This window comes from Schistocerca serialis, chromosome 1 (assembly GCF_023864345.2).
Source record: "Schistocerca serialis cubense isolate TAMUIC-IGC-003099 chromosome 1, iqSchSeri2.2, whole genome shotgun sequence".
NCBI classification, from domain to species: Eukaryota; Metazoa; Arthropoda; class Insecta; order Orthoptera; family Acrididae; genus Schistocerca; species Schistocerca serialis.
The window spans coordinates 997,821,407-997,836,178 of NC_064638.1; the positions used below are offsets into that span (position 1 = coordinate 997,821,407).

The following is a 14,772-nucleotide window of genomic DNA, read 5'->3' on the forward strand; positions in this document are numbered from 1 at the left end:
CTGATGTTTTTTGCACGGTCGTTAACTGCACCACTAAGTGGTGCCTGTCAGTATAGACTAACCGTTTTGCGTCCACACTTACCTGCTGCCCAGGGGAAAAAAGTGTTAATGCCTAGCTCTTGCTACATGTGCTTCGAGGTACTATTCAACCTAAAAACATATGGCTTGTAACAGCTATAATTATTAGTATGCATATGACGTAAAGGCTGATGAAATGTTGTTTGGTTCACCTTCCTCAGTCATTAATAGAAATACCTGCTGTAAGTTACTTTCCTATGTTAAAAATATGGTTCGGATTGTTATTGTTCTGATGAATTATAACATTTAAATAGTATTTATGGTCAATAGTCTCACAACATATCTGTTATTTTTATGTAATTAAACCTTAAAAACCATTTAATATCAACATCTGGTCATGTGATCGAAAACGCTCCTTTATTGGCTGATGCTGTGGTGACGTCACAGGCTAGGTTCAAAATGGTTCAAATGGCTCTGAGCACTATGCGACTTAACTTCTGAGGTCATCAGTCGCCTAGAACTTAGAACTAATTAAAAACATAACTAACCTAAGGACAGCACACACATCCATGCCCGAGGCAGGATTCGAACCTGCGTCCGTAGCGGCCGCTCGGCTCCAGACTGCAGCACCTAGAACCGCACGGCCACTCTGGCCGGCTCACAGGCTAAGAGTAAGACGAAGGTGTACTTGTGTCATAGGAACGTTAGCCCAAGTGACGAGTTTTTTTTTGTCCTTTTACTGCAAATAGTTTAGCTATATAGTGACGGAAAACGGAATTACAACTTCAAAGTAAGAATGGGAAGGAATTTTGTGAGCGCTGATAGTGAAATTCTTGCTCCACCGATTTAGAGCGGCGATATGTGTAACGACAGACATTCTTTTCCCTTCCACGTATTATAACTACATTGCGACTATAAGTGTTGATTTGAGACCCAAAGCACAGCAAAATTATTCTTGCAAAACTTAGTGCTGATTTCCTGCGTAGAAGGCACTTGGCAGCGTTACAGTAGCTTTTAGGCATTCCGTGGCGCTCCGTATAGCACATTCGACTGTAGTGAAAGAGGTCACTTGTTCGTATGCTAGAAGGGACACACATTTCTAAATGTTTTACACGAAATACGAAAATAGCGTTAGCAACAACTAATTTTAGCAGTTGCTTCGGTTGTTGGATGTGTTATATATGGATGCACATTTGTCTAAGTCTGAGAAACGGACAACAGAGGATAAATGCATTTACTTTGCGGACAAACAACTCACTTTTTTGGATAGCATTGCTAGTGGTGAAGATACGTCCACACTAAAACGAGATGTAGGACAATGTCGTTATACGGAGAGATATAAGGCGTGTACAACATGCAGGTGACACAAACGAGTGCTGTGCTGTGATGTTTGTGAGTTTAAATTAACGTTAGCGTATAAAGCAGACTTACACCATGTTTATGTCAGATGATGAAACTGCGGAAATTTAAACAATAACGATCCTACGTAGACAATATGGAGAAGATAAAAACATTATTTCTAATAAAGTAAGTAATAAAGTGAAGAGTGTACAGCGATTGCAAATGTAAGCACATTTAACAGCAAGGAAAACGTAGTAATATTCTGTTTCTGATCGGTGTGGTGAAGTTTTGTAACTGTCTCTTCTCTCACGTCCATTGCTGCCACTGCCCTCAGTCTAAGTCCACCTAATTATAATTGCCCTTTGTTGCTCTACTGCCAACGGCCTTGCCGCAGTGTTAACACCGGTTCCCGTCCGATCACCGAAGTTAAGCGCTGTCGGGCTGGGCTAGCACTTGGATGGGTGACCATTCGGTCTGCCGAGCGCTGTTGGCAAGCGGGGTGCACTCAGCCCATATGAGGCAAACTGAGGAGATACTTGATTGAGAAGTAACGGCTCCGGTCTCGTAAACTGACATACCGCCGGGAGTGCGGTGTGCTGACCATAAGCCCCTCCCTAACCACATATAGTGACGCCTGTGGGCAGAGGATGACACGGCGGCCGGTCGGCATCGATGGGCTTTCCAAGGCCTGTTCGGACGGAGTTTGGCCTTTTTTTGTTGCTCTGCTATTCGTACTGATGTAAACTCTGCGGTTTTTTGTAATGCGACTACTGTATCTTTTCGCCATTTATGTAATATTTACCTCTAAGTGTTGTATCCCATATTAACTATTTTTATTACATTTGTTGTCGTTAAGCGAACATAATGCGAAATGTATAGAATGCTTGGTTTATATGGTATAAAGAGCATTCCAAGATAAATCAATAAATAAAAACATCTGCCGTAAGAGTTCTATAAGGGAGCCCATTTTTGCATTTCCAAATGCAATTAAAAGTAATCACTAATGAAAATGAGAAAACAGCTGTTTGAAATCAGCATCGTGTGATATAATTCGACTAAATTCCATTACCCTTGTTTTGCTTTTGTTGTTGTTAATCTTATATCCTCTACTGAAAACACACAGTCCTTTCAACTGCCCTTTCAAGTCCTTTACTGCGTATGACAGAGTTACAAAGTCTTAGGTAAATCTCATAGTTTTTATTTCTCTTCCTATAACTTTTTATTTCCATTGCAGTTTTTGTTTTCCTATACTGCTTGCACAGTGTGCATTTATCTTCACACACTCTTTTAAACAGTAGTCCAAGAACTGGCCTGTCATATCCAATACTGTTGTTAAGCAATAATATGCTGCAGAAATGACTTGCCATGTGCTTCCAGTAATAGAGGAAAGCCATCCGATCCTGAAAGCCCCTATGCAGAGACACTGTCAGTATTACTTGTAAGAACACTGGTAGGGTTGTCCATCTGTAGTAACGCTGAAAACGTTGAAACTATGTGATCTTGTAGCACAGTATCTGTTAACCCACAACACTTCATCTCTAATATACAGGGTGGTCAGAAACAGCCTGATTAACTTGTGAGGATGTTGCAAGGGAGGCTATGCTGAGAAATAACTGTTAAGAACAAAATGCGATACGTTGCGCCATTTCCGACGTATTTAACGTTGAAGTTAGCCAATCAGATCGTTGCGCGCGCAAATTGAAGCACTTGCATGCGCTAAAATACGGTAGTGCACAGACGTTTGTGAGTGACCAATTGTGGAAATGCTCATTAACAGTTAAAATGACCCTTTTCGGAAGTATTAAATCTAAGCTAGATGCGCAAAAGCTATGTTTGTTCGGTGTGATAAAACCAACGGACAACACGTTTGGCGGCACCGCATCGTCCAGGCAGCTTGACGAGGCTGCGAGACGATCTGACACTTCTACAGCGTAGGAGTCTGGTCTGTTGATCCGTAGTCTCTGTGTTTATTTGAACATTCGCGTCGATCACCTAATCTTGGTTTCAGCGACACCATCATCAAATCAGCACAAATACGAAAGAGTCTTTGGCTGTGTTCCTCTGGAAGTAAATTTCACCTTATTCGAATCTATGTCAGTAGTTCGTAACAAATGATAAACGGGGGACACGCATGAATAAGTGGCTGAACAAATGATACCTTGGCCTATAGTGAAGATCGAGAGATAAATGCACACTGGTCAGAAAGGCAGTATGGCCCCAAAGTTATTCTTAAATCTTACTGCGAGAGTGCTAGGAGGATTAGATAATATTGCGAAGATGAGGCTTGTGTTAGCCTTGGAATTCGTCAAAGAACAGCATGTTCGTAGTGTTGCTGAAGTCTGCTGCCGACGAAAAATCTTGTATTACTAACAGCAACCGATTTACCTGCTACGTTATCGACGTTGATGACTACAGTGCACTGTATCAAAGAGAACACAAAAACACGCGATTTCGATAGAACAGTTTACATCCTTTTCTTCCTGCTAAGGCAGACAAATGTCAGAATGATTTCCATGGAAATAAGTGACCGATAACTGTGTACCCTCATCCATAACCCGTAGACCCAAATTGGCGCATTGAGGAAGGTGATATACATCTAAAATAGCCAACGGCGATTAGACATCACACCTACAGAAAAACTGTTACTGCAGCTTATGAGTTAGAGAACCCACACTGAATATTGATTTTACCACGTTTTAGCTATATTGGTTGGACTTTACACTTATTTGTCTGTATCATTCTTAAGTGTGGTGTTTGAAGTGCGTAACCATAGTGCTTGAAAATTCATTATTTTAAGTGAGGTAGAACAGTGGTTAGCATGCTCGGTTCATATTCGAGACTCGTATTCCGGCCATTGGCATTTGAGTTTTCAGTGATTTTCGCAATACACTTAACACGAATGCTGCGAACTTTACTGTAACAGGGCCACGGATGATTATCCCCCCCCCCCCCCCCCACTCGCATTCATTTCGAACTTAACCTCAGTCTCTAATAATTTTGCCATCGCCGATTAGATGCGCCCCATTTTCCGTTTGAAAAGTCGTGAAGGATTAAAACTGTATCCCGGAACGGAACTTTATACTGGACCGTTTTCTTTCGCAGGCGTTGCTATTACCGATTGAGTTGTCGAGATATAAGTAGGGGAGATGTACCGGCAGACTAAAGTCGTGATGAAGTTCGCCACGTTGTCTGCGTGGACAGTGCAACAGCCCACGAAACGCAAGGGTCTGGGCCGTAGCTCACATCCCGCTGCAGAGTGAAAGATTCACCCCGGAACCGCACTGCTTGGTACGGTACTGCTGGTGCCTTTCTCTGACATTGAAACTGGCTCGCCCACTCAGTCGTAATGGGACCTTCAGTTTAATGCGGTACCGAAAAGAAGCTACAATTTAATTTCCTCACAACCACAAATCATTTTAGTGGGCGAAAGCCACGTTAATTAGCTGATAAATATCCTAGCCGCAACGGTGTCCGAGCCCCGGACTTTTCAATTTATAGCCTGATAAGGGCTAATTCTTATTTTGTGTGTTTGTCAAGTTTTACGTTTCTTCGGTACTTTTTAGAAGGCGTCGTCGTCGTCGTCGTCGTCGTCGTCAGTTACATGTGAAAGTGATCGTCAAATGCTTATTCAGCTTCAGTGGGCGTGAAACTCATCATAAAATTTTTATTATGAAGTTGCTTTTAAACCATACTATTTTGCATGTGCTTTGGGAATGTCGCATTCGATAACAGCACCAGCAGGGTGCAGGTACTGTTCTCAGTGGTTGACTGTTTTCCCAGCACGCCCTTAAGGGAATTTGTTTTGGACACAGTATTTTCCTATCGTGCCTAACATCCGTCTGTGATTTGTGTCCCTTTATGTGTTTCTTTATGTGTATACATTTTACTATAGAACGAATACGGTTCAACATCTAGAACGGTTTGCTTTTGTCACTTGTGTTAGCAAAAGATTCTATTTGTCCTTTGTCTTTTTTTGTTCAACTGTGGGTTACAAAGTGATTAACTTCACACTTACTGTGTCAGTTATCAATACATTCGATACTGGGATAATCTAGTGATATTATTTTTCGCGGTCACGTTCATCAGATGTAAAGCGGTTAATTGAACTAAAATTATGTCGTTAGAGCTGTTTATCTGTAGTCTGGTGATAGTTGTAAGACAACATTAGGCGACACTGAAACGATTTTTATCTCAGGGCATGGCTTGAAGAGATCGCGCAGCTCCACGCCATACCCACTTCGTCAACCACCACAACCACAGGCTCCACCGCACTGGCTTGTCGCGTGCGGCCAACACCCCGCCGGGAAGCCGATTGCCTCTCCTCCCCCACGAAACACACAAATTCCTCGATCCCATTGTACTTTTTATTGCTTCCAAGATTAATAGTCCTCTCGCCCTGTTCACCACATTCCTTTCTTTCGGCAGGGTGCGAATATGGAAATAAGTTTAGTCATTTATGTTAACACTGAACAAGGCGTTGTCAAGTAATTTTCTTGCCCACGGCTCGTAAACTGATGTTAGGCCATTTTCGTAGCTTGAATTTCCTCTAACATGAGTTATTAATTAATCTGTCATACTTTCCTTCGTCCTATTCATTTTGTCGAACATTGCGTCTTCTCAGTCGTCCAGTTCTTCTGTAATATTATCTGAATACTGTTCATTTAGAGCGTTATTATCCTAAGTTACTGTTAGTTCAGGTAAGTTTTCCCCCTGTCTCCACTTCAGTTTACATGTCTGCAACATGGAAATACTTGAAGTGCCAAAGACCTTTCGCTCGGTCAGTGGGGCGGAATGTGATTGCATCATATCTTGCCATCCAGGTTTATGTAACTCGTGATTCTCCTAATAAAACTTAAGGCAAATGTGAGGCCGTTCCTTTAAGAACACAACGTATTTCCTTTATTTTTATCCAATCGTATCTTATGCTCAGTCTCTAATAACTTCGTCATCGACGGGACATTAAACAGTGAGGCCGGCCGACGTGGCCGAGCGGTTCTAGGCGCTTTAGTCTGGAACCGCGCGACCGCTACGGTCGCAGGTTCGAATCCTGCCTCGGTCATGGATGTGTGTGGTGTCCTTAGGTTAGTTAGGTTTAAGTAGTTCTAAGTTCTAGGGGACTGATGACCTCAGATGTTAAGTCCCATAGTGCTCAGAGCCATTTGAACCATTAAAGAGTGACTTACCTTTATTCTGTTTACTGAAGTGAAGACGAGGTAGAAGCAAGAGAAATAGATGTGCTCTTATGTTTATCCCTATCTCTAACGAAGCTGCAAATTTACCCGAGGAACTGTACTTTCGTAGAGAGTGTAGTAGCTGAGTCTCAGATTTCCTTTTTCTGGTATTTTACAGCCGTTCTCACAGTGGAAGTTATCGTCCGTTGACTGATTTTTCTTCATATGACCTGCAATGATACATTTGTCGCTGCAACCACGCGAGGTGTATCAGTGGTTAAGAGTGAAATTTTCTTCGTCTCGCGGTCTGAGTGGTGGTGACATTGCGCGAACTCTCGCTCCCGGCCACAGCCGGAATCCCCGTTCTCTTCCGTTAATTAACTATGAAGCGAATTAATGCTCAGAGCTGTTACAAGTCAGAATAATGTCCTAGTAAAGGTCGCCAGCCTCCCTTTTACTCGGTTAAACGTCCACTGCTTCCTGTAGCCAACCAGCTGCGCTTAGAAAGACTTCGAGGACCGATCACTGGACTGAAAATATACACCGCTAACAGTTCATGCCCTGCCCTCAGGTGGCTCCCGCTAGCTTCCATCGAAAATCTCTAGCAGAAATAAAACCGGATAACAGTTCAAAGTCAAGAGGCAAAAATCACACAAACTCTACACTCCACATTTCCGGAAAGTAGTCCTTATCTAGTCAGTCTCTTACATAAAATCTCACCTACTGCTAGCTAATAACTCCATTATCTGATACCGGCCTCGTCTCGCCAACGTGCGCACAACGCCAAAGCGCACGCTTGACTACACAGGAAAGCAACCGACCAGTCCACACACGAAACGCACTAGCATATTCCTTCAGTCTTCGGGGATCAGAAAACCACCTAACTCAGAAATCAGTAGTACCCTCGAATCACTGCTGCGACTCCACCACCCACGAGGGGCCGTCGATCGACCGCTCGATTTCACGCGTTCCACACTACTCCTGAAATACGTTTAAACATTCCGACTTTTTTTCTAATCAGCCTGAGGAGCAGAATTCATACCTTAATCTTACCATTAACAGCATTCCTGTTCAAAGTGCTCTTTCGTGCCAGGACTTTGTGCAAGTTTATTTGATACAGGGGCTGTAAAACATCTGCTGTCACGAAAAAGTCAGGAGCCGGTAAGCCAGCACTGTAGGCTCGGACAACAAACCACTTAGACGCATTACGGAAGGACCGATCCGTCATCTGCATGCTGAACAGATGTCCGTTTCCACCGGAATCCGTGTACCAGCTGCGGCGTCCTCTACAGCCAAAAGGATGACATCTTGCGTGGCTGGGAATGACGTGTTAAAACAGGAAGGAAGGTCCTGCCTAACATCTCTTTGACGACGATGTGATTAGAGGTGGAGTACTAGTTCAGATTGGGGAAGGGAATGGACCATGCTCTTTCAAAGTAACCACCTCGGCAGCCGTCTAATGCGCTTTATGGAAATCACAGAAAACCTAAACATGGATTACTGGATGGGGACAGAACTGCCGTACTCCCGGATAAATGCCCAGTGTCTTAACCACTGTGGCGCCTCACTCAGTTAGGAGACTGGACTTGTGACAGGAGAAGTGGCTTGAAGCCTCTTCATATTGCGCAGAATTCGGTTTGCCATGCTTCCCGGCATCACGGCTGGTGAATGCTACGCTGATTTCTCAAACAAAGCCACGGCAGATTTCTTTCTTATCCTTCTCCAATCCAAGTTACGAAACCGTATCTGATAATTTTGACGTCGACTGGACGTTAAATGCAAATATTGGTCATTTCCTTTGTCTTCCATTTACTATAGATACTTGAAGTTTTTTTATCTGCAGCTAACATTTGACGCAGAGGGTATTCTTTCTTAACTTGAAGTACTCCCTATATTATTAATTTTTTATATTTACTCTTAGATTATGCTTTTTGCGATATTAAAATTACTTGATCTGCACACAAACTCATGATGTAATTTATTCGTACTTCCTTTTGTATGTAAAATGATGATTCTATATAACGGCTATTGTCTTCTCTGCGAGATGTTGTGGTATTAAAGACCCGTTCGAAAACTAGCCGGCAGTTGTATGGATCACTATATTTAATCTGCTGAAGTTCAGTTTACCATGCTGATTATTCAGTGAGAGTCAGTCTGAAACATTTGCTTTAGAACTGCTCTCATCGTGGTAACCGTATTGCAGTTGGTGCATTGTTGGGGGTTCCTGTACGTTTTAGACAATCTCTTCACGTATTCGGAATAATGCCTACGTCAAAAAGATAGGGATTCCAGCTAGCGAGGATAATTTTGTTATTTATTCAGAAGCCTTATATCAGATGCGTACAATTTACTAATAACAAGCGTCAAAGTTTTTATTTGCAATTAAAAAAAATGAAAATCGGACTTTCTAAATGACTGTCACATTGTGACTGGAGTTCTGTGTGCCTCCGCTGACGTTCTTCGTCACGTGGTACTTGTCTCATTCTCGTAGCCAAACGCTTAATGAAATGGCGAATGTGTCATTCATTTGAACCTATTTAGCAAAAACGTTTTGCAGTACATTAGCAAGTCTAGTTTTTCCATAGGTTCTGTCTTCTGTCGCAGATGAAACAGCGATGAACAGGATGAATTTGGACGCAAACACTGCAGTATTCCGGTTTCGTTAGTCTACCGCCACTGACAAACGTCATCTGCCTCTTTTCCCGGCAAAAAACAAGGAGACTGGTTTTTTCTGCAAATTCGTTTTAGGTAAGAAAGAGGAATATTTTGTGTGCCTATAGGGTATTTTGAGAGAGAGCTAGTAGAGGCAGTTATATGATCAGAAGAAGAAAAGAAGTAAAAGAACAAGAGAGTAACTAGAACCAAGAAATGAGGAAATAAATTATGAATTTAAAGGAACTGATATAAACGAAATTTTGAATATGAAGAGCTAGGATATGAGAATTGAAAAGTTATTAACGAAAGAGTAATGTTTTGCGCTTCAAGCTTTTGCGCCAGAAGCTGGCAATTGTCAGGCCGTCATCCCTTACCGGTTTAATTTTTAGTACTTTCTTATTTTATTTGTATGTCATTTGTCATTCAATTGTTTTTCGTGTGGTGAGTACGTATCGTAGTGTTAACATTGTCTGGTCTAGATGTGGACTAGATTTGTGTGATCCATGACCTGTTCGGGTAAGGAAATGGAATTTTGAACTCCATAATCAGTAATAGCGATAAATCACTGTTGTTCTGATTAATGACCTAATCGTGAAAATCCACAAAACTCACATTCTGGAGGGACGAACTTATAATCCCCGGCCGGCCATCTTGCCGGGATGTGTCCCTTGAAAATGACGCGACCAATTTCCTTCCACGCCAAGAGCTCGTCTCTAATGCCTGTTTCATCGACGGAACTTTAAAACGTAAATTCTTATCTTCCGAAGTTAACATAATACACCTTCTACGCGTAACTTAGTTTTTGCAAAGTATCAAGTCCGTTAATCCAACGTTACTACGTTTACTTTGGATTCGTGCTTGTTGGTCAGTTCTGATAGCGAGAAGTTGGGGAGAGCGTCGGATGCCGTGAGAGTGGATTCAGCCCAGCCGAGCAACGGCCGGGGGAGGGAATGAAGACGTCCGCGAGCGGAGGCAGCCGCCGACCCGGCGTACTCTAAATCCCGCCTTTGTTGAGCTCCACCAGGTGGTAACAAAGGCTCCCGAGGCTAATGATGATACACTGCTTCCGGCGTGTACTTGCCGTAACGTGGATCCAGCCTCCGTCCCGCGTTACACACGCCTCCTGATAGCAGCTGCTGCCTGCTTGTCAGTGCATGTTTACCTGGTTGTAATGAAATAGATGTGATGAGTAGTTCTTCACTTTCAGCATGCAACACGTAGTGCAACTGAATTCTCCGAACATGATCTTATTCGTATTTTTCATCACATCAGTATGCGCGCGCACCCCACAAGAATGATAATGAAATGGACTGTGGTTTCGAAACCCTATACACTTAAATTACTCCTATTTATTTCTTGGCGAAAATTTATCACTTTGTGCTATAAGAAAAGTTTTGTGTGTGCATGCATCTGTTGAGACAATGCTGTGGTACGAATGTCCTCTCGAAATGAGGAGTTGAAACTTTTAGAGTAAAGAGTGTTTCACGTTCTTCGGACGTTTCAGTTGTATTTAGTGATTCTAGAACATCCAGTAGGTAAACCTTTCCGTGTATATGCCAGTTATAAGTCAACTAACTGGTTTAATTTTGAGCTTTATTTCCTCGTTAAAACGGACAGATTTCTTACATGCGAAGTTAGAGGCCTGCAGTGAGTGCTTACATAATATTGAAATGGGAACTTCTTTAATAGGAACTGAAAAATGCTTCTCTTTTTCATTAAGAAGTTGGTTTGATAAAGAGTGGTAAATTTTTCACGAAAGAACGGATCGTTTTTGATGCGCCTTCATGGTTGGTAAGCTTGGTTATTCCAAGGATCGCGTAAATAATTTCAACAGCATATAGCGTACAATTCATTGTTGGCGGCCGTCTGAATTAGCCAAAGTGACGACCGCGATTGAAAATCGAGAAAAGCAAATTTCGTGCTGTTAATAAACAGTTTAATTTGAAAGGTTGGACTACCACACAAATCAAAAGAGAATTGGATGAAGTTCACGCCAGCTCTGCACCATCGGTGAAGACCATTTACTTCTGGATTGATGAATTTAAACGTGGTCGGATGTCATGGAAGACGAAGTGAGCTCCGGCCGTCCAACTGAGGTCACCACAAAGGAAACCACTGACAAAATCCATGATAATGCGAGATTGCTCAATAAAAATTCGTGAGTGTGTTGAGACTGTAGGCACCTCAAGTGAGTGAGAGCATAATATCCTGTATGGAGAAGTGGCTCTGAAGAAGCTGTGTGCTAGATGGGTGCCGCGATGGCTCACAGTCAGTCAAAACCGCATCCGCCACAACATTTCAGCAGACCGAGGTTGGCACGCAAAAACGTTCTCTTTCACCAGGATGATGTAACACAACACACATCAGCGATAACAGTGGCAAAAGTACATAAATTGGTTAATCATCCCGGTTATTCACCAGCCTTAGCACCAAGTGATTTCTTCCTGTCTCCTCACTTGAAAATTTGGCTTACTGGAAAGAAATTTTCATCAAATGAAGAGGTGATAGTTGGAGTCAACGAGTATTTAACAAAGTTTGACAGAATCTTTTTTCTGATGGGATGAAAAAGCTGGAGGATTTCTGGACTAAGTGTGTAACACTCAAAAGATACTGTTTCGAGAAGCAAGGTGGGTTGTTTGCGAAACAAACATTTTTTGCCAAACTAATCAAACCAACTTCGTACATCAGTTTTGTTTTCGCTGCCTGCTGTTGTACACTGTCGTCGGCTGTCATTTGTGATTTATGGGAGTATCTAACAATACTTCGGACCAAAATTGCTATAAAATATAGAGTTAATTTCTTGACATTAACTTCCTAATTTAAGTAAGTGTAACTTTATATTTAAACTTACAAAATTTTTACATCCCAAATTCTCAAATAAATTGATTTGCATTTTTTCGGAATCCTACAGAAACCAAAAAACTATGGAAATGAGAGAAAGTAGTGGACGAAGTTCTGTACCAACGGGTAGATTTTCCATTTCGTCGAGAACACATTGCGCGTCCAGATTTAACGTCGTTGTTCGCCAACCATTTGTACATAAGACATTTTATAGGTTTCCGAAATCCAACTGATGTTCCAAAATAGCTTGGTGATTGGGAAAGGTACGTCGCGGCATCTCTTCCAATTTAAGGCAATTTTCTGGTATGCTTTCTGTTTCCCTCGCCTCACTGCTATGTTTATGAATGTTTAATGAACGTTTTTGACATATTGCGTTAGGTGCCGATGTTGAACAGCAGAGACTGGAGTAGCGAGATCACTCAGTGATGGACCTCGGCTGGTCGTCGCACGTTGCGTGTCTCCGCGCTGTATAGGTTAGTAGGAACGACGGGCTCCCGTCTATCCCGCAGAGAGAGGCGAGACCTCTCAGCTCGGTTCGTGATTCGCTATCGGCCGTTCCGTCTTATTTACTGCTTCTGGACATGCATGTACGGCGATATTTAAACCAGTCCTACGCGCTGCGAGTAAACAATACCATCGCTTACGTAATAAAACAAGTTACTGGCGCTCTGTACAGATTTACCGCTAAAAAATTGTCGACCGCGATTCTGTCTGAGCACGGTTTGGATTTAGTACACATTTGTGGTGTGTGTGTGTGTGTGTGTGTGTGTGTGTGTGTGTGTGTGAGAGAGAGAGAGAGAGAGAGAGAGAGAGAGAGAGAGAGAGAGAGAGAGAGAGATATGCTCACCGACCCACCGGTGTCGTAGTTTTATAATAGTTCAATCACATGCAAATTTTTAAAATGCGTACGGTAATTCATCGTCGCATCCGTCAGCCCCCCCCCCCCCCAAAAAAAAAATTAAGGTTCTGAATCCCAAATGTGAAGGCTCCTGCATAATATCCCTGACACATTTTCTCCAAGGTAGCTTCATTTGCTCATTATTGACAAAACCGAGACAGTAAAATAAATCGGAAATAGTTTTCATTATGTCAGTGTATATTTCGATATACAGCGTCATCATCAGAGTTTCAGTTCGGTGATCCCTCATTGTTGCGTCAGCACGCCAGAAACCTGTATTTGTAGATTTTGTAGCTTCTTTGATATGACGTGACAGTAAAGTTAGAAAACCTAAACAAAAGGTGAGAGAGACGTCACTGTTATGTCATATGCAAAAGAAATCAATAAAATTCATAGATGGGCTTTTATGGCGTGCTGACTACGCGATGAAGGTCCTACATAGAAACTGAAACACTGATATGTGACTTCGACGGGGTCAGGGATTTTCTCTGCCTCATGATGACTGGGTGTTGTGTGATGTCCTTAGGTTAGTTAGGTTTAAGTAGTTCTAAGTTCTAGGGGACTGATGACCGTAGATGTTAAGTCCCATAGTGCTCAGAGCCATTTGAACCATTTTTTGTGACTTCGAAATGTGCGTTGACATGGTAAAACGCTATTCATTAGAAAGTGTGAAACGCAATAAGAGAACTGAAATCTCGCCTAAAAGTGAGTTCATGTTTTAGCGCAAGTTTTAACAACTGGAAATGTTAATGCACTGACGCATTTCATCGTTTCTAGTGGTTATTTCACTCCTTTGTCGTATTCTTGAAGTTACGAGTTTTGCATACGCTTAAACGTAGAAGACGAAAAAATACCATCCTAAGGTTTCAAAAATGGTTCAAATGGCTCTGAGCACTATGCGACTCAACTTCTGAGGTCATCAGTCGCCTAGAACTTAGAACTAATTAAACCTAACTAACCTAAGGACATCACACACATCCATGCCCGAGGCAGGATTCGAACCTGCGACCGTAGCGGTCACGCGGTTCCAGACTGAAGCGCCTTTAACCGCACGGCCACGCCGGCCGGCCCCTAAGGTTTCACCAAATGTCAATCTACCTCGCTGTCACGTAAAATAGGGCACACATTACTAACATGCATTAAAGCGTCAACCTGTTGTGTAATCGCACGTAGGTCATAATGCACAATTCCTAAAACATTTTTCTCCATTGCAGGTGTTCTTACATGGCAGTTCCTAACCAGCTTCAACACACAACACTCTTCGCCAGATCTGGCTTCCGTTATAAATGTGTTATAGATACATGTTAGTGATGCATACAGTAAAACTTCTATGATTTTTACCGATCATCCTGTAAAAAGGTTAGATGGAGCAGGCCAGTAGTATTATAATTTAAAATAAATATCGGAAAAAGTCCTTAGATAAGCGAATGTTTTCTGTATAACCTGCGTAAGAAAATTTTCGGGCAATGAAAACATAGTAGATCTAATATGACCTGGAACGCAAACGTGTGTGTGTGTGTGTGTGTGTGCGTGCGTGCGTGCGCACGCGCATGCGCGCGCGCGCAGAGGAAGGGAGTGGAGGAGGAGGTACGTACTTCAAAATACACCAGGAAAAAAGAAAAGCAAAATTTATGAAGCAATACAGTTGTGCCAAAAATATAGAAACACCTGTATGCAAACATATGTCCATTACAGTTGACATTACTAGTAAGGCTTTTCGTCGTTCGGTAGTTTGAAATGGGATTGTATATTTTTTTGAAGATTAAATACTGTTGGTGATCATAGAATGTAGTAGGAAAATGGTTCAAATGGCTCTGAGCACTATGGGACTTAACATCTATGGTCATC

The 14,772-nt window shown here is 42.3% G+C and overlaps 1 protein-coding gene and 1 pseudogene across 1 annotated transcript in view; both read left to right on the top strand.

Annotated features, from left to right (window-relative positions):
* LOC126413271 (uncharacterized) overlaps positions 1–14,772 on the top strand; it is a 492,894-nt gene that overhangs the window by 351,327 nt on the left and 126,795 nt on the right. The window lies entirely within an intron of this gene.
* Positions 1,735–1,852, top strand: LOC126429161 (5S ribosomal RNA; annotated as a pseudogene).